The following is a 27,469-nucleotide window of genomic DNA, read 5'->3' on the forward strand; positions in this document are numbered from 1 at the left end:
CCAGCTCTTAGTCTTACTCTGGAGGCCAGCATGGAACAAAGAATAATTAATACATCTTGACTTCAGGGGTTAAATGTTACTAGAAGTAATTTCCGGAGTTTCTGCAGAGGGTTTCCAGTAAATGGCTTCTTTTGTCACTGTATTTCTTCCTCGAATCTCTGTTATAGGGTGTAGGAGCTCACACCAGGCATTACAAAATACTTGATTTCAAAATATTCTGGGATGGGCCAAGACTGGGCCACTCAACTGCACTGATTGGTTTCTAGAGAATCTCAGTGCACTGAGGCCAAGGGAGCCGTCTTTTCAGGGTCTGGCTCTGAGATGACTAAGAGCTGTCACAGGCTCTGCCAGCCAGCTGGGTAAATGACCCATATGGTGGAATTTCTCATGTTCTACCACAAGCACTTCAGGGTGGTCTGGCTCAGCAATCTGGTAAGCTATTAGGAATCATGATTCACAGTATTTCTTTGCTTGAAGGTGTTACAGGAATAACCAGGCTTCCCTCTTCAGCCTTGACATAGAAAGGGTCTTTCTCTGCTATCCTTCTAGCTGTGTGATTGAGACAGTCTAAACTGATATCAGCCACTTCTTATCCAAGTGAGAACCCAGAACATTGAACTGTCTCAGCAAACTTCAGAAGGCTGTCAAGGTCATAAACAGTGTCATTGGCTTCTCATACAGCTCATAACCTCCACACGTGGCTTCATTTTGCCCCTACTCACGTAATCTCTGAGACATGCTGTCATTGCTTTTCCAGGGCTGAACAAGACACAATTCCTCGTTGGGAACAGTCATAGCTGTGGCAGTGGGCTCTTAGGTATGCCTCAGAAGACAGAATGATCCTTCACACTGTTCTTTCCCTTGGTACATCCTTCGGACATCATTCTCATTTCCATACTGGTGCAGGGGGAATCCTCATCCCTTATCTCTCCCTCCTGTGTCTTAGAAGTATGAATTTTCATTGCAGCGCTTAGCCCAAACAGACTCAGTCCCCTTCAATGCAACTCTATTTTTTACTTTTCTCGATATCACAGGCTCACAGAATAGGTAAAGTTGGAAGGAACCACACTGAGTCCTCTGGTCCAACCTCCCCGCTCAAGCAGGGTCATCCCAGAGCACATGGCACAGGATTACATCCAGATGGTTCTTGAATATCTCCAGTAAGGGAGACTCCACAACCACCCTGGGCAATCTGTTCCGGTGCGTGGTCACCTGCACAGTAAAGAGGTTCTTCCTCGTATTCAGGTGGGACTTCCTGTGCAGCGGTGTCTGCTGATACCACTAACTGTTGTTAGCCTTGTGGCATTAACTTGTGGCCTTATCTCTGGTATTGTGATTTATTATTGTAATGACATCAAAAGGCACTTAGCTTTCACTGAAAATAATTCACTAACTGCTCTGTGCACGTGATTATGGACACAGGGAAAGGAGAGTGGCTATCTACTGACTAAATTTTTTTTTGAGGGCTCTGTACCGAGGCTTCTCAAGCAGTATGCCTAGTCAGAAATGTGCAAAAAGCCTTTCTAGGAAAAAGGCTCCTTCCTTCCCACAGCAGAGTAGAGCTGGATTGGGAAGGTGCCAGTGACTAATAGCATCCCTTTCAGTTGGTAAGGAACAGTCATTACTTCTTCCCTTAAAATGGAACAGCAGCCACATGTGGTTGGCTGAACTTTGTGCTGTTGCTGAAAGTAAATTGAACTTCCTCAGCCTCTGTTCCCATTCCCATGGCATCTGCACCATGGTTCACTATAGGCATTTGACCAGTGTATTTCACTAGTACTGCTTAGACCTCCTGGATGCAGTGCCTAGATCTAGAGAACCATGGATTTTTGGCATAAACTACTTCATTTTTACCTGATCAGAAACCATTTTGATGGTGGCATTATGAGTATTTATTGCCTCTTCTACAAAAGCACTGTTTTTCAACCCAAGAAGTGTCTCAGATATTAGGTGTTACTGAAACAGCACATAAAAAAAGAGCCCTTGGGCCACAGTTTACAGCCCAGATTAAGAGTACGTGGAGCCGACTGTTAAACAAAGAACTGGCTAGGGAAAAGCATCAGATGGAAAAAAAGAGTCTGGAAAAGATAGTGCAGAAATCTAAAATAAAACAAATTTTGAGATCAAAGTTGGATTTTACTTACACTTTTATTTGTTGGTCAGAAAAAAAAGTTGGGAAATCGAATTCACAAAATAGCTGTGTCTCTTTTTGCCTGACCTGTTAAATTGGATAATTGTTTATTTTGCCCCTGCCATTAATAAAGTATGTTGGTTATCACTAACAATGTGAAGTATCATTGTATTTTTTAAGCCTTGAACCTAGTTCTTAAATAAAATTTTTATGAGAAAACAGCTAGCAAGTAGATCTAGAAGTAGATTTTATTCCTACTCTGGAATAAAATCCGTATTGACTGGAGCAAGCCTACAAGGGTGAAACTAGATCATACAGGATGTACACATGGCTTTCAACATACATATGCAATCTTATACACATATTACTTGCATCATACTGGTATACAAAATTAAGATTAGTATGTGAAATAATGCTAAGTTACAGAAAATCTCACAACCAATGTTGGCCATGCAATATTAGTTTCACTTCATTGTGCATATGTATTATTATCAGATTTTAATGAAAAGGTCATAACATATACTTTTCAACTGGAATTCTTATTCATGTACTGTGCAAGGCGGACTAGGGAATCCTTCACTGCTGTATCTCAGTGTTACTAAAATGTTACTTAATTTCTAGACCACTCCTCTGGAGTAACATAGTGATGCCATCACCATTTTATAAATCAGGGACTTATGCTATACAGAAATTAAGATTTGAAGTGTCACTTTCCCCAACCTCAGTTTCCTAAGACATGGCTTTTCAGAGTACTCAGGTGGATGTAGTCCTTGTCTCAAGCATGGTACAGCTTCAGTTGTAGCCTTTGGTAGTCCTACACACTGCAGACCACTGATCCTCAAGGCAAGCACCAGATGACATGATCACCACTGAGAAAACAAAAGTAAGAAAAAAGCAAAAGAAAATGAAAGTGACTAGCAAAGGTTTCACTAAGTGAATTCCCAAATATCATGGTGAACCTATGAAGTGCTAAGGTGCTAAAGTAAAATGCTGTTATTCGGGGTTTGTCTGGTGACTCTAACCATGACACCATCCTTCTTCTATAAACCTCTGCATCATGTCTTCTGTCCTTCGTACTTCTGCAACAAATGAGATACAAAGGGAGGGAAAGCACCCTCCTTCACTGTACAAAACTGACCACCCCCAAAACAAGCTTTTTCCATATAGAAAATGGAGTGGAGAAACAACAAACGGCCATGTACTTCAAGACCCCATCATAATATCTTTTCACAGAGGACTAGGTAAAATGCTGGCATTAGCTGGTTTTCCTAGATTTGCCTCTATGACTTAAACAAGGTTTTAAAAAATCATTTTGTCTGCAGTGTCCTAGTGTTTTTAAAATAAAATGAAATAAAAAAACAAACTCAGGAATTCTATCATGTGGCAGCATCTTATCTACATAGTACCACAATTGGCCTGGGACCTCTAAATCCACAGTATTGGCCTCTTCCTGCTGACTTTTGTAAAAATGACAGACAACAACAGCATGTTTTCATCCTTCTTTGGGCAATATTATATTATGTCAGACGTGGGGTTTCACAGAGACTTGCAGGGAGCAGAATAGTGTCAGTATGCATCCCAAGACCTCCACAGAGATGGGCTTTACTGGTTAATAGAATACCCTTTCTGCTTGTTCCTTTACTTCTGATCCCTCCTGTCTCATCTCTTCCAGCGTGTTTTCTTTCTTCCTCTGTCTCTGTCTCCAGGTACTAATCTCATTATCTTTGCCTGTACTACATCTCATTTCATTTTCTGCTCTTCAGTCCTGTGAGTTCATTTATTTTCAATGTCCTGCCCTACCACTAGGCTACCAGTCAACTTATTGTTTCTTTGGCTAACACTCCACTCCTCCCTACATGTCTGGCCTGGATCTTCCTGGCTCCCACTTCCAGTTCCAGTCCCAGATTCTTTTTCCTACTTTTCATACCCAACCTATCTGTGTTGAAAAATGCAGTCAATGACCTAAGAGCATCTAAGTATTATTCAAAAGCCATAAATGGGAAGGTATAAGTATTTTTATGAGAGATGTATTTGCAACTGACACCTATTATTTTATCGGAAGGCAAACGGTTCACAGCCGTCGTGCTCATACACGGTTCGTCCAGGATGATGCTGCACTCTGCTGGAAGCGGGTAGTTCTGCCGCTTGCCTTTTTTAGTCATCCCTCTCTTATTTTCCCGCAATTAGTTTATATTCAGCACTTTTCAGTACATTTCTGCTTTGCAGCACTGATTTTCATGAAAGCTGAGTGACATGCCTCTTTCTGATTTGACTTCCATTGTACTCAAATCCTAAGATATAAGAAAATAAAAGGAGTGGAAATACATCTGACCATCTAGGTGTTTCCTTTGTGTTTGCCAGTTCTGCAAGTGCCATCTTCTGTGAGAATTCTCCATAGTCTAAGCCCCTTTGACCAAATATCCCAACTATGATAGGCTCCAGGCATCTTTCTGTAGCTCCTCTTCTTCAGAAGCACCGCTAAGGAAAAGTCTGCATGAAATTTGCAAACAATCAAATACTCAACTGGTCTAATTAAAACAGAATGTACTAAGAATATATAGCAAAACCAGAGTGGACTGAAAGGACTTGTCTGAGCGAGTAACTAACTCAGTTTACTCAGTAAATGTCAGGCTAGGGAGGTACATCTTGGATTCATTACAAAGGAAGCAATATCTTACTTGTCCTCCACTCCTATCCTGGGGCAGCTGTCAGCAAGACAATCTCTTCCTTCCTCTCTTTTCTGATCCTCTTGACTACAGCGTCTCAGAGACACAGCCCCCGGTGTCTGACGTTTCTTGCCCCTACTGCTCCTACAAACACCGTTCCTTTATAGCCTGTGACCACTTTTGATGTTCAAGTTGTGACAGATTTCATTACCTTATAACATAGGCTGGTCACAGTTGTATTTCAACAATGAAATGTCTGCACCATCTGGGATAAGAGTCTCTCTTCTCTATACAGTGGTTAACACCTTCTAACATGACCCTCATCCCTGCCCCCTCCAGCTAACTCTGGAGTTATATTTCCCAATTTCCTTTCTCGGAACTTGGCATTTCAAAAGCCTCTTTGATCTTGCCATCACCTCGGCATGCCTGAAGGGTAAAGATGTGTAGACCATGGTTTGCATGTCAGTCTCCCCTCATTCAAGGTGTTGGACTGGCTAGGTTGATTTGTCCATAAAGCAACAAGACTGGTATTTTCATATCATTTTATTACTGATACTTCTCCTCCATAACAGCAATGAATTATTGACAAATTAAAGTCCATCCATACCAGTGGCTAGGGAATTCACTGCCTTTTGGTCCATAGAGTTCTGTTTCTGGACTGTTTTTAATTCTGCATTTTTCATATCTGACTCATTTGATTCATGTTTGCCCTGAATTGCCAAAAAAGGAAAAGAAGATTCCATCAGTGGAAAGACGAGCAAAACAAAAAGTATAACACTGCACTTCTGACTCCTTATTTATGGCAGAGACAAGTTCTCAGGATCTGAAAGGCCTCACCTATAAAGAGCAAGCCCAGTCAAACTCTGAAGTAAAAAATTAAACCCTGTGTTCACACAGGACTGATGTCATATTACTTAGCTGATAATACCCTGATTTCTTAAGAATGCAAATGGCAGTAATTTTGCTCCTCCAGTGCTATGCAGCAACAAAAGGCAGTGATTTATTCTACAGAAATCCAGGACAATTTCAAGTGATAAAGTTTTCACTGAAGGACAACCTCAACAGTCTCTTTCCTTGGCTCCAGTTCAGGTACTTTCCTTCTGACACTGTTCATAATGTAAGCCCTTCCCAATCACCAAAGGCCATAAACACAGGAAGGACCCAGTAGACCTCTTCTTTTACCATATTATTTTGCACACTCATGACCCAGCTGCTGTTTCTGAGCTATTCCCATACAGTTTAGCATGATTGTCAGGAGACTCGTCTTAGAAAACTACAAGTATTTCCCCTTAGCCCATCCCTTTCACCACCCATCTTACATTTTGGAAACAGTTTTTAATTTGCAGCTGTGTGCTTATTCTGCCCACTGAGATGTAAGGTCATAGCTAAACAGCAACTACAGCACTGCTACATATAGATGCTGGAGACACTGGGATTTCAGAAGACAGATGGGATTTCTTGGTGCCTGTGATGCCAGACAATGCTGGTGACATTATAATGACGATGATTATGATGATTATGATTATTATTCTTCCATTAGACAGTGCTTACATTTGGAACAAAATGTCAAGCTGAAAGGATCAGTTCCCATTAATCTTGATTGAAAAGTGTGTCAAAGAGATGATAGGAGTTACCAGCATAACCTATTTCACATCTTAAACTGAAACTTTTTTTTTAATTTGGAAGTGCACATAATTTGGAACTTTGGCTAATTTATGCTGAAATTAGTGGGAAAATGTTAAGGTCAAAAAAAACATCCTTTCCATTTTTCAGTGGACCTGTTTCATTTTCTATTCAGACTGTTTGCTCACCAAAAAGTATATATACAAAAAGCTGTGCCTTTTTGCTGGATTTAGAGCAGGACTTCCAGTTTTGTGCTATAAACCTTTTCCACACAGCTACAGTGCCACTTGCCTGGGGTATATGCAAGTTACCCACCAGGCTCATAGATGACAGCAGGCCTGTGGGTGACAACAACAGAATCACAGAATCAATTAGGTTGGAAAAGAACCTTTGAGAGCATCAAGTCCAACCTGTGACTGAACACCACCATGTAAAGTAGACCAAGGCACTAAGTGCTATGTCCAATCTTTCCTTAAGCACCTTCAGGGATGGTGACTCTACCATCTCCCTGGGCAGCCCATTTCAGTGTCTAATAACCCTTTCTGTGATGAAATCCCTCCCAATCTCCAATGTAAACCTCCCCTGGCTCAGCTGAAGACTATGTCCTCTTGTCCTATCACTAGTTTCCTGGAAGAAGAGGCCAACTCCTCCCTGCCTACCAGCTCCTTTCAGGTAGTTGTAGAGAGTGATAAGGTCACCCCTGAGCCTCCAGGCTTAACAATCCCAGCTCCCTCAGCCACTCCTCATAAGACTTGCCTTCCAGACTCTTCACCAGCCCCACAAGGGACAACACAGGAGGGTACAAAATTAACGTGGAGGGGCAGTCTGGCCATGAGGTTCGATTTGGATCCAGATGGACTTGTATCAAGGCCCGTGAGATGTCAAGGACACCGCATGGCCCCAAGGCCTGGCACAGCACCTCAGTGTCTTCAAAAGGGTGGCAGCTGTAGGTACACAGGAAAGGTTTGTACAACGAAATTGGAAATCTTGCTCTAAAACCAGCCAAAAGGCACCGCTTTAAGCATTTTTTTTTGTGAACCAATAATCTGAATAAAAAGTAAAACAGGTCCACTGAAAAATGGAAAGGATATTTTATTTTGACCTTAACACTTCTCCACCAATTCCAGCATAAATTAGCTAAAATTCCAAATGATTTCCCAGGCCATTTTCGTGCCTTTTCTAAGGTGGCTCTGAGTACACACCGAGTGCCCCAGCTGCATCTCCCACTGCCTTGCGGGAGGGAGGCAGACGCGGTGTATGTGCGGCGTTTGCCAGAGATCGCTGCCAGATCCCTGCCTCCGCTGCCCGCGCAGATCACCTGCATTCCGCCCGCTGCCTTCCGCCACTCCAAGGCGATCACGGCCACAGGGATGCCCATGGGGTGGTGGATCTCTGTGGGCAGCAGCCGGCTCGCCCTCCCCGGCGGCGAGCCCCCCAGCCCCAGCTGGCAGGGGCGAGGCGGAGAGCCCCGCATCTGGAACGGCGATGGCTCTGCGGACTCCGAGTTGCGGCAAGGTGGGGGGACAGCCGACCTCTCGGGGCGCCTTTCTCCCGACTTCCATGAGACGGGTCGCCGGCTCTTCGCCTGGCTTAGTCTTGCCACCGCTGCCTCCTTCCCGGACCCCGGGGCGACGGGGCGTCCGCAGGGGAGGCTGAAGCCTTGGGACGGGGTGACCGTGAGAGCCTTCACGTGAAACTTTATTAGGGGGCATGTGGTTTTATTGGGGATCGTGGGCAGCGGAGGGGAAACAGCAGTAGGGTTCCCTTTCCTCGTCGCTAGCGGGGGAATTGTAGCTCCCTCTCTGGGGGCCGGTGCCGGGGCAGGAGCGGCCGCGGGGCAGAGCCGCACCAGGGCGGGCAGCGGCAGAAGCCCTTCACCTGCCTCGGGTCACGCACGGCCCTAGCAGGGCTCCTACCTCCTCCGGCTCTCGCCCCGGAGCATCCCTTCTGGGATGTAGAAACCTCTCAGGGACAAGGGATTGAGCAGTTTTTCCTCAGACGAAGGCAGAACGAGCAGAAGGCCTGCGAGGGAGAGCCCTTACGGGCCTGGAGGGGATCCCGGCAGTGTGCCCGCTCATCTGGGGACTAGTCAGGCTACTGGACTTCACATGGGAGACCAGGGGTCTCTAGAGACTGATGGTGCTGAGGAGATGCCTCATACTCCATCTAGTTCATTGTTGGGATAATCCTAGTCTGAACCTCAGCTGGTTGCAATTCAACCTGGAAAAGGGACACTCCGATCATAATATCCAAGTATTGCTGTATTTAAGAATATTTAGAGTTCTGCAGTAGATGTAAAACTGTAGTCAAAGCTGTCACAGAGAAGACTTGCTGCTGGTCTCTTTCATCTGAAGCTGTTATCTCTTCCTGCTTTCCTCATCAGAGGGAAAATCTAAAAATGTCATTTGGTTTAGAATATAAAAATAACAACAAGATAAAGCAGCTGTGAGAGAGCAGAGCTTGTGTGTCTCTGCTGTCAGAGTGTAACAGACCTAGGACAAAATGGTTGCTGTCCTTGCACATCAGTGGTGGCAATGGAGAAGTGGGGAAAACATACACAGCTCCCTGCTCCCTAGCTACATCCCTTGGTGCCATCCATCTTCCTTTGCAGGTCTAAAGAGATGGGTTTTGTACTGAAACTTGTGGATGTTTGCATTTGTAACTTATTAAATAATATGCCATTCTTAGTATTTTGCCTGACTTTTTTAAGGGTCTTCAGGCAGTCAGTATTACTATTAATTAGTATTAACCCTAAGGTGCAGTTTATGAGTTTTGTAAGTGCTTAGATATTGGAATTTCCTTTTTTTTTTTCAGTGTATAATGGAGAAAGTGTGCATTTGATACCAATTTGGGGTGATTTTGTCTCACCAAAGGTGTTAGCTCCAGTTCTGCTACTCCAGTGGAAGGGAGAGATATTACCATGTAGTGGGCATAGTGATTGTCTTCACAGAAAGCTCCAAGTCTGTGACTCTCCTGGCTACCAACTCAGTTTTGAGAAGGCAGTTGAAATTATAGGTGGTAAAATTTAAAATTACATGCAGCCCTAAGATGCTTAATACCTGACAGACAGGTTAAGCAACAGGTGAGGAGAAAAAGATTGTTTCCTGTTTTCTCCTCGTTTTTTTGTGATATTCTAAGGATGCAAGTGGAGGCAAAATTTGCAGAGAGAGTTGACATGTTGTATCGAGTTATCTTATAGAGTTAGAAAAATACATAAAAGCTCTTGGGCTTGCATATGTACGTAAGCACCTAAGAAGGTTTGCCTGGTTTTGCCAGTTATGTCTTTTTTTTTTTTCTGATATTCAGCTGAATACCTGAATTTCCAAGTGTCTGAATTTGTTCAGAGTCTTTCAAGGCCTTTCTCAGAGCCCGTTAAAGAAATGTCATAGTTTACGTCTTAAATTTCTTTCAATTTATTTATTTTAAAACTAGATGTATGCATATGCAGTGCTCTGATTGCACCTCTAATCTGTGTGTGTGCACTCTTAAGTAACAATATAAATTAGGGAAATGGAAAGAGAAATAAGCATAAAGATATTTCCAACAAGCCAAGGTTTGTTGTTGTAATATTTAAGCATACAGAAGACTATAAATGTATAATGCAGGAAGCGAGAACATTTTGTATTGCATAGGTGATTTAGGATGTGCTGCTTTCCAGTCAGCTCTTCCCAGTAACAGCTGCTATCCATCAGAGGGCACTCCTGATCCTACAAAGAAATAATGTGGTTTGCTAGAACAATAGTGAACAGCCGGACTTTCCCAATCTGGAAACATGCTTTACATGATTTATATCCCACTGGTATCTGGATTATGAGTCAACAGATGATAAAGTCAGATATTTATGACACCTCCATTTACCACTCTTTACGGCACAGTGCTAAATACCACATAACTGATGCACTTGATTTAAAAGTCACTTGCAGCATAGTAGTTCTAATGATTTCTTCACAATTTGGTACAGTACCTAGCTCAGGCTGTGAGGGAAGTTTGCTAGAAGAAATGATTAACAATAGGTCCTGTGTTTCTTTAGCAATGTCCTTAGTGTCCATGTAAGAGTGTTAGTCCAGGTCAAGATGCCATGTCTGTTCTTACTGACATTCGCCTAGGAGCAGGTTACTTGACTGTATGTGAGAGGAGAGGCAGTCAGATAGGTTAGGTGTGTGATTAGCAGAAAAGTTTGGTAAGCTTTAATGTTTACTTTCTAGTTGTTTATATCTCTGTGAATTTTGCCTTATATGTCCTTTTGTATGAGTGGCTTTTCTTTTTCCTGTGAGAAACATTCCTGAAGTATGCATTTCTTTTTTTTTTTTTAATGCCCTTCTATCCTCTCTCTGAAGGGGATCACTTTTTTCCCCCTTGAAAAAGCAAAAACTTTAAAGCAGCACAGTTTCTGAGTCTATAACAGAATGTTTACAAAACCAACAAATCAACTACCAAATTTTTTTTTCTCTTTCCCTTTGAGAGGGATGCCTGATGGCAAATCCTGACTATAAGACAGGCATAAAAAGTGGGGAGAACCCGCTGAACCTTTGCTTTTCCCCCCCCCCCCAGCCTCAGCCCCACAGTGTATTAGCATGTTTACTCCTTGAGAAGAGGCAACTTTATGGAATTGGTTATGCATGGTCTCCTTGTACCAGTGTCAAGACTGCATAGAGGGATATGCAGGAAATAGGGATGTATCCAAGTGGATGGAACAGCAGGCATTGCTTACATGTATGATCCAAGACCTCAGGGATGTGTTTCTAGTTTGATCTCCGCTCTAGGTTCTGTATTCATCCCAGTGCTCCTCTGTGTTTTATTGGATGCTGATGCTAGTGCTTGAACCCAGCGAAAGGGTCCCATTTTAATGGGTAGATCCTGTTGCATCTTTTTTTGGGGGAGAGACAGTTTTGAACTGCGTGTTCAGAAATCTGTTGTACCACTCGGTTTAGCTCCAGTACTCTGCTGTTTGAGCTTCAGTGTCCATGTGGTTCAAGCAGTGTTGAAATTTCTCTACACTGCTGTGACGGTACAGACTGGGCTAACGTCTACCTTGACCCAAAATCCCAAAGCAGTGTGTCTCCAGAAGAGTTCCAGAGAGAATTTTCTGGCTTTTGCCACTGCTGTTCTGTGTCAGCTGATGGCTGGAAATCAAGTGTGTGCAGGCATCTTCAGAGGTAGTTTTTAAGTTGCCCGGAGTGCAAGAGGGAAAGGTGTCTCCTTCCTCATAATAGGCTTATTAAATTAGACTTTACTTCTCTAGAATTAATTTGTGTGCTAAGACAATGGGCAAATGAAACAAAAGAGGTCTGATTACTTATTACTATGTCTTATACAGATGACACAAATACCCATTATAAGAGTAGAGTTTGTTTTTTATGACTAAAACTGTCTTGTTTCCTGTACATAATTTACTGTTGAGTACTTGGGGTTTTAGGAAGTGTTGTCGTTGAGTCAGTTCTCTGTTTACAGTGTAAATTCAGAAATGCTTTTAACTAAGCAAATTCATCGAGAACTTTTTTGTGGCTTATTAAAATGTCTTTACTGATAGCAAAGAATATGAAAACAAAGTGTGGGTTGGGAGTACATGCCAGACGTTGATTTCTCTTCAGCAGGTCAAATGTTTCCAAGCTGGGAACAAGAAACACTTTTAATGGCCTGGCACACTCACAGGGAACTGCCTGAGGAGTGTGTGTGTGTATACACTGCGCTCCCAAAGGTTTACTGGAAACTCATAGGCATGGATAGCCCCTGAACTGTGTGAGATTTGAGCTGGATCAAGAATGTGTGATGGTTAAGGTGAGCAGAGCCAAGAAATTGTTGCCTGCTGGCAGGACACTTGGACTGAACTTCAGGCCATGGTCAGATAACCTAAATCCCACCTCAGCCCCTCTGCCTAGTGTGTGGAGAGAGCCAGGCAGCTTTGATGGCTTCTGGAGAGCAGCCTAGAGAGTCTAAACAAGGCACTGAACAGGGAGATACCTAAAGAGATAAAGAAGCAGAGTTGGTTTTGCTCAATAGGAAACAGAGTGTCCCAATTGGCGAATGTCACCCCAATCCACAAAAAAGGCTGCAAGCAGGACCCTGGCAACTACAGGCCTGTCAGCCTGACCTCGGTGCCTGGCAGGGTTATGGAGCAGATCATCCTGAGTGCAATCACACAGCACCTTCAGGATGGACAAGGGATTAGACCCAGCCAGCACGGGTTTAGGAGGGGCAGGTCCTGTCTGACCAACCTGATCTCTTTTTACGATCAGGTGACCCACCTGGTGGATGAGGGGAAGGCTGTGGATGTGGTCTATCTAGACTTCAGCAAGGCCTTTGACACTGTCTCCCATAATATACTCCTGGAAAAGCTGGTAGCCCATGGCTTGGACAAGTGTACCCTCTCCTGGATTAGGAGCTGGCTGGAGGGTCGGGCCCAGAGAGTGCTGGTGAATGGAGCTGCATCCAGCTGGCAGCCGGTCACCAGTGGTGTTCCCCAGGGGTCTGTGTTGGGTCCAGTCCTGTTTAATATCTTTATTGATGATTTAGATGAGGGGATTGAGTCCATCATCAGCAAATTTGCTGATGACACCAAACTGGGAGGGAGTGTCGACCTGCTGGAAGGCAGGAGGGCTCTGCAGAGGGATCTGGATAGACTTGAGAGATGGGCTGATTCCAATGGGATGAAGTTCAATAAAGCCAAGTGGGGTCCTGCACTTTGGCCACAACAACCCCTGCAGCGCTACAGGCTGGGCACAGAGTGGCTGGAAAGCAGCCAGGCAGAAAGGGACCTGGGGGTACTAATTGACAGGAAGCTCAACATGAGCCAACAGTGTGCCCAGGTGGCCAAGAAGGCCAATGGGATCTTGTCCTGTATCAAAAATAGCGTGGCCAGCAGGACAGGGAAGTGATCCTTCCCCTGTACTCTGCGTTGGTGAGGCCACACCTTGAGTATTGTGTTCAGTTCTGGGCCCCTCAGTTCAAGGATATTGAGGGCTGGAGCGGGTCCAGAGAAGAGCAACAAGGCTGGTGAAGGGACTGGAGCATAAGTCCTATGGGGAGAGGCTGAGGGAGCTGGGGTTGTTTAGCCTGGAGAAGAGGAGGCTCAGAGGTGACCTCATCACCGTCTATAACTACCTGAAGGGAAGTTCTAGCCAGGTCTCTTCTCTCGGCACTCAGCAATAGGACAAGGGGGCACGGGCTTAAGCTCCGCCAGGGAAATTTAAGTTGGATATCAGGAGAAAATTCTTTACAGAGAGAGTAATCAGGCATTGGAATGGGCTGCCCAGAGAGGTGGTGGATTCACCGTCCCTGGAGATTTTTAAACGCAGATTGGACGTGGCCCTGAGTGCCATGATCTAGTAAATGGACTGGATTTGGACCAAGGGTTGGACTCGATGATCTCGGAGGTCTTTTCCAACCCAATCGATTCTATGATTCTATGATTCTATGAATATGCTGAGAACTGATATTTGGGTGGATTCGCAACTATTAGAATGTGGTTCTTCTGTTAATTAGTTGTCTCTCCCACTTTAAGGAAGGAAGTACAGAGCTGAACTGCTGAAGAAGAGGCCAAAGTCAGTCACACTGCTTGTGAGAGGCTTAGTACTCAACATGATCCATGTGGTCAGGGGCCAAGAACTGATGTAGACCATTAAGTTTTGTGTGATTAACGCTCCTAATTTGACACAAGTTCTAATCTTCCCTTAGAAGGACAGTGCAACAAGTTTTCTGTGGTTCAGACTTGCAGATTACTACCTATTTGTTTTTGATCTTTTTCATCCAAGGGAAACTATGACAGAGAACTATCGTAATTATTTGGCTAGAAAACTACTTTAAACTGTCTGTTGTTGCTGTCTATTTTGAAAGTATTTCTCTTATCAGTGTCTGCTTTTTTTCCTCCATATTTTTCTCACACTTTCGCAAGATTTATTAAATGCTTGCCTGCTGGAAACTGTTGTGCAGGGGATTTCTTCTCCTCTTAAATCAAGGGTAGCAATCATAGGACTTAGTCTGCATCTGATGGTAGGACTGGTTTTTATATTTTCTTGAAATGATCCATTCATGGAGAAAAATGACCCAGGAATAATGAGATTGTTTGAAATTCAGAGGTAAAGTCCATCTGAAAATGCCCTTCAAAGGATTTAGGTGTGGTGATGGCAGTCATTATAGACCTCGTGATCTGTCACCCTGTGCTGTCCCTGGAGCAGAGATAATAGAAGAGAGTTGTTGGTGGTTTCTGCCATCTCTGTGCGAGGGGTGGTCGCCTCTGGAATTGGGGAAAGGCACACTCTGGAACACTGGTGTCTTAAACTGCTTCACCTGGGCCTGACAAAGTTGATCCATAGAGCTCAAAGAGAATAAAAGGGTTGTTCAGTGACAATCTTCGAAGCAACCCTGATAAAGCTGAGCTCATCCTATTTTTCAGCACTACAGAAGTGATGTGTGAGCTTGGTTGAAACGCTGGGAGTGTAGAGTTGCTGGAGAGGCATAAGTGGAGGGCTACCAAGGTGGCCAGAACCATAGAGGATGACCTTTTTGTAAAAAGGTGAAGGGTGCTGTGCTTGTAGAGCCCGATGAGGAGGCAGCTATGGGTAGTCTGCAACTGCTTGAAGGCAAACTATGGAGATGATGAAGGTAAACCCTTCTTGATAGTTTCAAGTTGCCAAAAAAAAGACCACAGCATCAAATAGTGACTGTGGAAGTTAGAACTGAAGTTTTCTTTAAGTATTCACAGAAAACCTACAACACTGCTTCTCAGTGTTTTAAACAATGCTAGAGCAGCTGTAGGCTTTGAATAAAATTATTTTCGTTTTGAATAATCTTTAAAAATGAAGTTTTTTCACTTAATTCACACAAAATAAAGAACTTTTCGTGCCACTGAATAAACACCGTAGTTGATTAGGTACTTCTCCCTATCCAGTATAAATAGCTGCTGCACATGTATGTGCACGTATATATAGGATATCTCTAAAAACTATAAACGCAAATATTTTTTCACTCAGCAGACTGCTAGCTCTCAGTTGTCACCTCATAACTATAAATAATAGCTTTGGAGCTAGGTGTATTTCAGACAGAGGTACAGAAAGAGCAAGCAAATAGAGTTATTTTTTTCCATATAATTGGCACACCATTGTTCCGCTGTGGTCAGTGGTAGGATGTACAAGCAGTATTTCAGATTCCAAAGGAACCTGTTTCATATTTATACTAGGCCAGCATCATGTGTTACTCGACCGACTGGAGGGATGGGAATGATAACCAGCAGCTTGCTTGGGCAAGAAGGAAGAGGTGCTCTTCCATAGTTAATAAAGAGGCAGAAAATTGAAACAAAATCGGTCAAAGATATATGCTTTTAGAACTTGAATTTGCCTACATCAGCTAACTTTTGTCATAGCAGAAGTGCAAAGAGGAATGTGGGAATGCTTTCACCATGTTGTCTTCATCTGAAAAAACAAAGCAAGAAAGTGAGCAAATGTTAACCAGAAATTGAACATTAGCCACTTCTGTGAGTCTTTAAATGTTAACATCTATGGAAGGAATACTATATTGCTGTGGCTTTTCCTCAGTGCATTTGCAGGAAATGGCAAACAGTAATGCTCCCCAGTTTAAGACGTGAGTCATGTGACAGAAGAAAAACACACATGTAAATAGTATATTTTCTACCTACTTTAATAAATTTTAATGAAACTTTGTTTGTTTGTTGAAGTCAGATTTTTGCTATAATCACTGCTGTGGCAACAGTGGAGGAGAGCAATGCAGTGGTTGCACACACAGCAGTAATTTGGCAGTCTCCTGGTGCTCAGATGCACCTGAGTTTGCTCCTGTCACATTAAGGGTGTTTTAAAATGGGCCATCATTTACAGAGTCCATCTAAAGTAGTTCTCAGATGGTCCTGCAACTCATCTTTATGACCATTTCCTCTGCTGCATATTTATCCTTGGAGAATTACAAAATGCAGAGACCAAGTGGTTGTTCAGGTTCACTGAAATGCACAAGAAGGATTTTTACCGATAATTTCAAATTCTGTACTAAGTTCACAAAAAAAAATTAATATAATTAGTAATCTGACCATATAATTCTTCTTGCCACTTTATGCTATATTTTCATGCCGTTTTAAAGAAGGAGGAAGAAGTCGTACTTGAATCTGGCCTAAGTTACCTAAAAATTTTCAAGATTTTTGCATAATGTTAACTTGCCATCTCAGATTCAGAGAACAGTTGTTGTGTATTTCTAAATTTATATCACAGCAGAATAGTGCTTTGCAGTTTGCCTACATGAAGATGAGTTGGCAAAGAAAGCAACTTTTCTGTTGTCACAGTGATGTCCAGTCAGCTCTGTGGTTGATAACTGGACTACTCAGGCACGGAAGGTCATTAGGAAGTACAGATCCATTGGTTGCACAAAAACTAAGAGCACGGTGCGCTCTTTCAATAACTTCCTTGAAGTCAGGTTTCCGTTAGGATTCAATTTTACCTTTAACTTCGTTCCTGTGGAAGTTTTCTTACATCAGTGATGGAAAGGCGAAATGACCTGCTCAAAAGTTGCATTTCTGCTTTTTTTTATGCTTTAATTGTTATCATTAAGAGAATTCTTTGGACACGTTGCAGTCCAAGTTACTGGTGTTTCTTAAATGTATCTGTACTTTCCTATTTATTTTGGTACCAAGGGGCTAATGGCAGTTATGTACAGTAATGCAAGTTCTTAACACTTAAGTCTGGTCCTGTGTGTATAATAAATGAGATCTACTCTGAAGAATTTGGAAAGCCAGGAGGTTGCAGGGTTAGCCTGCTATGGAATACCAGGGGACTGAGGCCCTGATCCCCAGTCCATTCTTATTTGTAAAAGCACTTCAGCACATATGTATCTCTAGGCATGTGTTTAAGACCCATTGACATCAATGAGACTTTAGCTGATGCTTAACCCCTGAGCATATGCTTAAGTTTCCTGCCGAATAAGGAGGGCCTTGAGCACATGCTTAAAAACACCCTGCTGAATTGCTGATCTCTCTCAAGCCTCTAGCCTGTCCCAAATACAAACCTTTACTTGCTCCTCTAGTTCACTTGTTTTGGCTTGGACTTCAGATTTTTTCTTCTTTAGTATTTCCTTTTCACTCAGCTGGCCAGATCTATTTTCTACAACCCCCATTATCACACACACATGTTGTTCATTATCACTCCACATTACTCCACATTACAAAGTCTACCCAGTTGGCTAATTTAATGCTTTCAGTGAAAGTGTTATCTATTTATAGTTTTCTGCAAATTTAAAATCGTGTATGGAAGAAGCTGTTGTCAGTTAAAAAACATGTTGTTTATATTCAGGTGCTGTTGGGATACAAATCTTTCACTATAATCTTTTCACACTCTCACTGTGCAACATTATTACAGCATTAGATGGGATATTTAAAAGGTTCCAAGAATCCATTGTAGCTATCTTAGGGTTTTGGACAAATTGTAATTACCGTTGGCTGCAGCATTTAGTGCAGAGGATTTTCTTACCAAAAATACTATTTTGTAATGTTGATTTTTTTATAACGTTCCTTTATTTCCACTGGAAATATTCATTTCCCTGCAGCAAATACATCCGAAAGTGTTTTTTGTGCTAAATCAATGCTTCAGAAAAAAATGGTTTTGAATCATTTTAATTTATACTGTTTCAGTTTTTTGGCAAAAAACCCCTGGTATTTTAAGTCAAAGTGAAATTAAAACACTCCTTTAAAATTCTCAAAAATTTTCCGTGATGAAAACCTGTAACTTCAAAGGAGAAAGTTCAAACAGAGATTTTTTCCCACAGAACAGTTCCCATGTATATATATATAAAAAGGAGATATTTTCCATTTACTTAACAAAACAGAATTTACCTGATGTCTTTTATTACTACCAAGAGAAGCTTGTTAAAGAATAACCTAAATATGGGCTCACTATTTTGAGCTTTTATGCAGTAGTCACTGTGTTAGAAGACTGACTGTGCTGGTCTAAATTGTGGATGTGAAACTATACAAAATCCATGGGCCTCAAGATAAGTATTTCTTAGGATTCTTAGGCTTCTGAATGTGCCTGTGACTCATGGATTTCTGTTAGAACATAAAATAAACTTAGCAGATACCTAGGCACACATGAAATTATACTCCCAATTCTGACAACTGTCTTTGGAAATGATAAAGCTTATTTACTTAACTGCTGTTTTTATTATCGGATGTCCACTTGCAGATGTTTGCCATTGAACATTCATGACTAAAAACAGTTTCTGCTGCACATACTGTTCGAATACATTTCTTGGACGAACCTAGAAAACCACCAACCAGTGAACTGAAACTCAAGCTCCTACTCTACTTGTCAAGAGATTCTAGATCCTCATGTTACATCAAAACACAACAAACTGTTAAGACCATTTCATGCTTTGTTGGCTTCAAATAAACCAGAGGCACCCAGGAAAAAGTTTCCTCCAACTTTCATTTGTCTGCATCTGAATTTGCCAAAATTCAGATGTTCTGCACGCTTTGCTCTAGGCTTCAGTCGCTGCATCTTACAAGTAGGGCAGTGAATTTCATTTTCCTCGCAAGTAAGGGACAGAAGACAGATTTTTTTTTTCACCAAAGAAGTGTGGTTCAAGCTTAAGGGGGCATTTGTATTTTGCTCTCCAGAGAGGCTCACCCTGTTAGCTTCCAAGATGTTGCCTCTGGTTGATGGAGTCCAAAGTGTCCTTGCAGTGGGGCAGTTTGCAGCATCACTGCAGACATGTGGGTCCCATGCAAGTGCCAGTAGCTGGCATGATCAGAATGGGGATCTTCCAGGGCAGATGGAATCCAACACATATTTTATAAGATTGAGGACAGATTGGATTCTTAATTCAATGAAAAATTTCTTTTGTCTCCTTTTTTGCTGACTCAGCATATTGCTTGCAGCTGCACCAGAGTGGGAATGTCTGTGTAGAAGAGTTATATGACTTTCTGGAAAAACTAACTAGTATGGAACTAATTGCAGCCCACCCAAACCTAGCAGGAGGTAGGGTTTTCCTTTCAATTAAAAGCATTCTGCTAGAAGGCAGCACGCAAGATCTACTGAGTGTGTTTTGATGAATGCTTAGTAAGAACTTTCATGCACTTTGAAAAGAAAAAGGTCTTCAGGAATGAAGGCAAACAGGCTATGGAATTTAAAGAAAAATATTAACCAAGGGGTCTGATTCCAAACCAGAAGCTGGGAATATCTTCCCTGAAAAGAATTTTTCATCTACTAAAGGGATAGATCTGAAAGAAAAATTATAAATGCCATTATTGACTGGACTGTTCTCATTTATTAAAATTTCTACGGCAAGCTGGCACTGCTCATCTTCCCAACCCCTCTTGTTAGCAAATTTTGAACCCTCTAGTTCTTGCAAATCTCTTGCCAGACTTTATTCTTGTTCTAAGACAGATGGAGTTAGGAGGGAAATCACCTCCTAAAACACAGGGAGCTGTGATTTAGGACAGGAATTTTACTGAGGAAAGCTCAGAAATAGTTTGGCTCAGTTAACAATTATGTTTGTGCTCTTATTACTCAAATTACTGACAAAACCAACTCATCCCCAGAAGGCTAAAGAATTTGAATTAAATATGGTAGAGAGAAACTCTTAAAAGTATGCTGTCTTGTCTTTCAGATGGCAAAAATGAAGTTTGAAACTGCCTGCTGTACAAAAGAAATTGTGAGCAGGGAAGACAGGAATGGAAATGAAACTGTGGAACAGCAGGGGGAGGCGATCTGATCTCTTGTGAAAGATAGGCTAGAAATGGTGACGACTGAATGATTTACTCTCATCAAGTGGGATAGGGATCTTTCACAAAGGGCTGGAAGACAGGAAGGGTAAGAAAGGCTGAGGGAGTCTGCATGGAGCTGGCTTTTGATGGGAAAGGGCCTGAGAAAGGCCCACGGTGCTGTGAGGCGCTACTGAGGAAAAGCACATGGTGCATGTGAAAGGTACTGGCCAGACTGAAAACTTATGTATGAGAAGTCCTCATGACAGAGGTCTAAAGGAGGGAGGCAGGAGTCTGCATACAGGGAAAGGACAGCAGGAACGTGGTGGTGAGTCAGAGGTGAGAACCACAGCACTACTGCTGATCTGGCACAGCTGTGGGCAGGGGGGACCACGGAAAGACTTCGGACCTACGAGGATTTTTGTGTTCCCACTGGAAGGGGCTGGGCTACTCTACCATCATAAACGACCATTCTCCCCCTCTGTGTCTCTCATTATTTGGGGTATTGCATGGAGAACCTCTCCTCCTCCTTTTTTAGAAATTTAACCAGTATGGAAAAAAATTTTTTTTTCATGGTTTTTAGGTGAAAAAGCTCCACTATCTGCTGGAGACCTCTGTCTGCTAGTCTTTGAAGGGTAATATTTGAATAAGGATAATTTTCCATCCAGTAATAATGGAGAAAAATGTGATCTTAGTATTGTGGTGCAAGTTGCAAAAATAATTTCTGCTTGCTTGGTAACTTCATCCTTTGAAGTATCCAGATTCTCTCAGGGGTGTATGTGACCTCACCTTCTAGTTACCAAACTTTTCCAAATGTCGGATTACACTCAACACCCGATTAGGAATGTGCTTGACATTTCTTTATAAGGTGCAGGAAAATATCTGGGTGGAGATGAAAGCAGATACAAGTGTAACTGGGATATTGGAATAAATTATATATTGCTACTATTACACTTCTCTTCCTGTGTCTCAGCTTACCTTTGTGCTGGATCTTTGGCTAACATTCAGTTGTCTGCATATTTGCTGAGAATTCATGAGAAATTTGTTCATTATAAGTCCGAATCACCTCAGAAAAGGGATAGCAACAGTTTACTCTGTAGCATTCACATTCAGAAACAGACAGTCTATTTTTACATCCTGGACTATTTACGTCCACATCTTGAATTACAGGTGGTATTGCTCGTGCTGTAGAGCTGGTGGTTTGATGACTGTGGATTACTGGAGATGCCAGTACAGTGTTTGAATCTGCTACTATTTGTATCTAAAATTTATGTGTGGAAAACTGTAGACCAGCACCTGAAAATGCTTCAAAGCAATTTTGTTTTAAAATTATAAATATGATGAATCTTTTACAGAAGAGTCAATGACTGATTTTATACCTCAGCAAGATGTATCATCTGTCCTTCATGGCCAAACCTTTTTAAAACACTGAGGCAAAACTTCACAACCTGGAATATAGCAAAGAAACAGAAGTTTGCTGGGAGCTACACAGGGCTACTCTATAAGAATATTGAGCTCTAGTCATGACATGGTTAATGGAGGCATCACCAAGATAATTATTTCTAGGCATTCAATATTTCTTATTCATTCTTATTCAATAGCATTCCTATGGTGAATTCAGTATTCAGTAGGCATGGTTTATGCTAATACATTGTTGGTTTTCTTAGGCAGAATATAATAGGATCTTAATATTTATGATAAACTTGTTTGAGTTCAATTCAATGAGCTGAAAAATAAACTGTATTGAACGACATTTGCTGATCTGTTTACTTTTCTCAGTATATTTTGTACCTATCAAGTCCTTGCTCTCTTTTTTCTGAACACGCTCCATTTTCCAGTTGGGGGTGTGGTTAAAGGGACCATTTCATTAACCTCTTGCATCTTGACTTCTTCCTTATTTGAACCTTAGTTCTGGCACTTACGGAAGTGGCCATTGCCTGTACCTTCTCACCAAGTGCTGCTCTGCCTTTCTCTCTTAGCACATTCCTTCTCTCTGGCCACTGTTTCATTACTTTAAGCAAACCATCACTTGTGTCCCTCATTTTACATAGAACAATGCATGTGCTCTCTCTGCCATTTTTAAGCTTTTTTTCCCTTACGACCTAGTAGGATTGTCTGATTGTGAACAGATATATAGTTTTACCTTTTTGTGATATCTAACTCAGAATTAACGTTCTTGTGTGAATGAGTTTGTAGCTGCTCATTCACTCTACTGCCTTCACAGTTCTTGAATAACTGAGTTCCTTTGCAGGCCTCAAGTCTCTCCTGCCAACAGCACTTCAGCCCAGTGGACTGCCTTACCTTGATACTGCTTAGTATCTCCCAAGGAAAAAACTGTGACCTATGGATCTTTTTGGCAGTGTAACCATCTTTTTTGCTTCCTTCCAAATCATTAGTTTGGACTTCAGGAAGAATTTCTTCATTGTAAGGATTGTCAAGCTCTGGAATGGGCTGCCCAGGGAAGTAGCGGATTCACCCTCCCTGGAAGTGTTCAATAAATGACTGAAGGCAGCACTTAGTGCTCTGGTTTACTTGACAAGATGGTGTCCAGTCAAAGATTGGACTCTATGATCTTGGAGGTCTTTTCCAACGTTTATAATTCTATGATTACAGTCCCCACTGGTATATCCACAGGCCTTCCTATCCTCCAGAAGGCTAGTAGGAACGTAATGTTAAATTAGTTTAACAGTTCAGTACTGGGCCTGTCTATGTTGCCTATATTGATATGAGTCTGTGGCCTTATCTTAGCACATCATCTGCTGTCACTCACCCAGGGACTCCCAGTATGGTAGTTTATAAGACAGAAACAGATGATAGAGAGGACCTGCAGCTGAATAACACTGGGGTTAGCAAACCATGATATTAAAGGCTGAGCAGTACTTGATATTTAAGCGTTAACTCTTCTGATATTTTGAAACCTACATGTTTCTTGAGATTACCTTGTACTATGCCTTATCTCATGAGGCTTTAGATATAATCTGGATTTCTGAATTGAGGATTGTTTGAACAAGAGGTCCCTGAGAGCAATTCATAAAATGACCAGGCAACCACGATGTTTTTTTGCCTTCTTCCTAGAAGCGATGCGGGGGTTGCATGTGTGCATGTGAGATTCAGTCTCATCCTGAAGGATCTGTGACTTGTCAGTTAGTCTTGTGCATGCTGAAGCATGAGACTGAAGCATGAGACTGAAGCGTCTGCACATGACAGGACTACGCAAAATGCTTTGCAGCCAGCCTACCCTGAGGAAAGTGGGTGGCTCGAGGCCGTGTTCCATGGTCACTGAACATGCACATAACCTGTAGAGTTAAAGTTGAATCCTATCACTGGCAGAAACCTGAGAGTGACTGTGGCCTGTTGTTGTTGTTGACCTCTGTCTGTCAGGGATTATGTTTCTGTTTTGTTTTCACTATTGTGCAATGTGCCCTACTAATCTTAAGTTAATTTTGAAGGCGCTATGAGGTTTTTTTGGAAGGCAAAGAGGCCACTTGTTTTCTTGTGCAAGTATTTAAGAAAGATTGCTTACTTCAGGCTGCTTTTCAAACCTGAGGGAATATTGCAGAGAACACCAGTATGTGCCAATCAGTTAGCATTGATTAAAAAAATTGAAATAAAGGACACTTGTAATACTGTAATTGTACTTCCTAAAAAATGGACCTGGCTGTAATTGAGACCAGAGAATTCCGTATACACAGCCCTGTCATTCTGAGATGTTTTGCAAAAATTCTTGATAAATAATGTTTTTTCAAAACTGAGAGATAAGGAGCAAGGGTAACAGTGAGAAGCAATGGGAATCTGTATCCCATACAGATTCATAGGCTGAGATCTGGTATTTGAAAAGATCAGGAAGAGAAGATCATAAGTGAATGAAAGGAGCTATTTGTGGCAGTAGTGGAAGGAGGGGACCAGGATTTCCAGCTTTGAGGAAATATTGGGGCTATTCTTGTTAGACCAGTGGGGAGAGTCCTGTTCTGTACGTGTATCTAAAAGGAGCTTTTCTCAACTGACTATGGAGAGAGCCAAGAGGAATTAGCTTCTCTAGGCTAAACTTAGCCTTCCTGAATCCTGGAGTGTGCTTTAGGAAGTGACTGAGAACTCATCTGCTCCATCATTAGGCAATTATCTACATTTATTGCAGGCACTGATGAAAGCTGTTCATAAAACTCTGTTAATAGATTGGGACTGTTGAATTTCCACATCATGCCTCTTGCCAGAGAAACGTCTAAACTAAACCTCTTTTGCTGTAAGTTCAGAGCATTTTTGGCCAATTCAAAATCAGACATGTTCATGCTAACTGGTTAATCCCCTTCATGTTGCACTACTCTATCTTTAAAGTACTATCACAATTTTGCAAATTGGTCTAGATTTTTTTCCTAGACTTAAATAGCCTGTGGTCTTCACCAATTACTAATTTTCCTCATATTGCTAGATATCTTCTTCAGACTCCCCACAGGAGAATGTCATCTTTTGTGAAGTGCTGTGTCAGCATTTGACAATGAGACATAGATTGGAAGAATGGCTGCTTTTTTGACAATGCCCTCATGGCTTCTTTAAAGAAATGCCAGTTCTCTTGGACTCCTTTTTTTTTCTAACTTGTTGGCATGTCTTGATGGCTCTTTTCCTGAAGTCTGTCATCCTTTTTGCTCTTTGCCACTTTGTCTTCCAAAAAATCCACAGTCACAAATCCACTTCCACCCTCCTTACCCCATCCCTCCCTACTCCTTAGAGTCCAGGCAAGACCTCTCCTTTTTGCTCCATGACAGATATATTTCAAGAACTTGCCGGGAAGGAGTCAGCTGATGTATCCTAGACATCTCAACATCAGATATCTAGGCCAGATGTCCAGGCTGTCTCTCCACTCGGTGGATAGGAACACTCCCAAGAGTGATGGACTCCGTTTACAATATCAGCATGGAATTAAGAGCTCTTCTCAAATATTTGTATCTGTTCATTGACTATGAAAGTGTTTGAGTATTTGGCCAACTTGGATGAGACAGGCCTTGTAATATTCCTTTTTCAGCTAAGGGTTGTGAAATTCAAAACACCAAATTACACAGTAGAGATCATTTTGGTTGCAACCATCATAAGCTTTGCCATGTGGATTTCCCAATGTGATATGTGCTGTGATCTAATCCAAGACAATCTCAATAGTCTTCTACCCCTTTTAACATTGTCCAAAGACCTTAAAGCAACAGGTCTCTCTCTGGACCTCAGAGAAAGTATAAATGTGCTTAGTATGTAAGACTTTTCCTCTCCTTTCTGCTGAACAAACTGTAACCTTCTATAAATATGCCAGTTCTATATATTGTCCAATGAATTCTGCCATGCTGCTGAAATCATAATTCTGATCTTTGGATAAGACTTTCAGCTCAGTGGTCTTTTTCCCCTTCATGGAAAAGATATGGTTCATTGCCCACCATTCTCTTTTGGCCTCTATAACCTTAGTGTAATGTGACCTTTTATTATTTTAAGCTTCTTCTGTGGCTGCCCTTGTTTAATCATTCCTTGAGAATTTCAAATTCAAGTGTCCACCAGTTCTAGTTTAAAACTATGTTCATTAGGATAGCAAGCCACTGTGCAAATATATTGTTCTTAGTTAACAGGAAACTTAGGATCTGAGGGGAGATACTGGGATGGTGGGCTGCTGAGGAGAAAACATGTAGAAGAGGTTAAAACAGAAGCCTAAACTGTTTGACTTCGAAAGTATTTCTCACCAGAAATTTGAATAACAAAATTAAAAACAAACTTTCTATCCAAAATTTTGCAGTTCTGGCAAACCTCTTCACTAAGCTAAAGTAACATACTATTTTTTTTTAAATGCCAGTCAGCTCATATGAAAAGTCAGGTTTATTTTAGCAAGATGCATTTACTTGTGTTTTGTTTTCAGTCTCTTTCACTTTGTGCTGGTACTTGCAGAACTTGACTGAATAGTACCGAATAACTTGAAAGTGTATATGAAATACAAAAGAAGAGAGTAGAAATTTGTCACTGGAACTTTTGTAGTGCAGGGTAGTTTGAAGCAGAGTCTTTCTTTATTCTAAAATTAGTCTGAGTCTGAGAGATCTTATAAGAACAAACCCCCATGCCTGGCAGCGATCTGTGTGATTTCCATCCTGCTCCAGTGTGAAGTGTTGCATTCTAGGCAGCCAATGAAATTCTCTAATGCTCTAATTTTTTCCATTGGCCTCAGAAAAATGGCAAACCTGGTTGTGATTGTACTTCATTAAATAAAATGTCTGTTAAACAGTGTTTCATAGAAACATATAATGACTTGGATAGGAAGAGACCTTAGTTTCAATAAATTTCAGTTCATATTCAGTTACTAGAGAACTGGCCCCACCTAATGCATCCCATCAGACTTAAACAGCTTAAGAGGTTTAATGTTCTCCATCAATTTCAGAATTTCAGATGACTGTTCGAACCCCAGATTTGTGAGTAAGATATGGGACTATATTGGCCTCTTCTTGCATAGAATCAAAGCTGTTTGCAGTTTCAGCCTATGTGTCACATCAAGCTCTTTGGAACTTTTTCTGTCCATTCTGAGTGCTTTTAGAGATAATGCATGATATCACTCAAATCAGGTCTAAACTAATTTGTGAGTCCTTCTGCTTAAGACTTCTGGTGGATTCACTGCTGATCTCTTTTGATGGCAGTGGAGTCTGCTGTATCCTCTTCTTCTGCTCCAGTGGCGGAATCTGGACCCTCTCTGTGCTTGAAAAATTGCTAAAGAAATGCTGTCAGTGGTTTAGTAGACTGCCAAGTATGACGTGTATGTATGAAGCGATGAAGGAGAGGTTACTAATGGCAGTTATGCAAGTGATGGAGCTGCTTAAAAAATGAGCTCACAAGTACTTGAATTCATGTGTGCAAAGTAACAGCGGTTCAGAAAGTATTGTAAAAGTCAATAGATTGATTTCCTTGCTTTAGGTGTCAACATTGTTTCTCTGTAATTTATGGATATCAGATTAGCCTGAAGCCTGATTGCAGATCTGGGAAAAAATACTTTTATAGGAAGCCTCCTAAAGAATTTGGTCCTTAATTTTGTGAAACAAGAAAGTTTAAGTATTTACATATTTATAAATACAGTTTGTAGGTCTGTTCTCTAATCACAGGCTAGAAAAAGGCAAGCATTTTTATGACTTGAGAAAGGTTGAACTTTGAAGGACAAGCTTTTATTTATAAATAGGACTCACAATAAAGCTCCTTAAGCTAGTTTACTGTAAGACCATGAAGACCAGATCCTCATCAAATTTGAAAGGTAAATTATCATGGCTTCACTGAAGTCAGAGAAGCTGCATTCATTTATACCAGTTGAGGATGACAAATATTCTAGGCCTGAAAGTGGGCGGAGGCATGAAA

This window comes from Pipra filicauda, unplaced genomic scaffold (assembly GCF_003945595.2).
Source record: "Pipra filicauda isolate LSUMZ 115617 unplaced genomic scaffold, ASM394559v2 scaffold261_size1826302_pilon, whole genome shotgun sequence".
Taxonomy (NCBI): domain Eukaryota; kingdom Metazoa; phylum Chordata; class Aves; order Passeriformes; family Pipridae; genus Pipra; species Pipra filicauda.